Here is a 762-nt window from a genome sequence, read left to right on the forward strand (position 1 = left end):
GTGTCACAAGATCGTTCCCGCATATACACAATTGCTATCTTAGTTTGTGCATTTCGCATAAGTGGCCATATCAAAGAAAAAGAGAAGAACAGGCTTTTATTCAAAAGAGTGAACAAAGAGCCTGTAAGCAATAGCCATAGCATCACAATATATCATATATGGTATCATATCCGATCATCTTGGATTATCTTGTGTTCATCCTTCATATTGCCACACCGGTTGTGATTGTCAACATGTTATTTTTTTTCTCCATTTGCGAACTGTAATACTTTTATAACTTTGTGCTACTTCGTGAACCTTTTAATAAGATGACTACATGCATATCATTATGATGCAGAGGCCGGGATACGCCTCCATTTAAAAAAAACTATTTTCTGAGAGCATGATAGAACTACGCCACATAAGCGCAACCGACCAGAACCCGCTTGTCAGCGACCCAAGCCATTACCGGGCCGATCCCGCAGGCCCGCACCCAGGCCCTCCTCGTCCCCGCGCTGCTCGGCCGCAGAGCACCTCGCCTCCTCCGGCGGCAACCGAGGTGTGTGTCACCCTCCTTCCCTCCCACCCTCCTCTGTTTCCCGCCACTTGCCCGCGCCATTTCCCCCCACTCACCTCCCCTATTTGATCCCCTCCGCCAAAAATCCCCCGCAAAACCCTAAACCCCGCCGGGAGAAAGCAGCCACCCCTTCCTCGGGCGCTCTCCAATGGCGTCCCGCCGCCTAAGCAACGGCCGCTCCCCTCTCGTGGGGAAGCAGAGCCAGA

The sequence above is a fragment of the Triticum aestivum genome, chromosome 5B (genome assembly GCF_018294505.1).
Source record: "Triticum aestivum cultivar Chinese Spring chromosome 5B, IWGSC CS RefSeq v2.1, whole genome shotgun sequence".
NCBI classification, from domain to species: Eukaryota; Viridiplantae; Streptophyta; class Magnoliopsida; order Poales; family Poaceae; genus Triticum; species Triticum aestivum.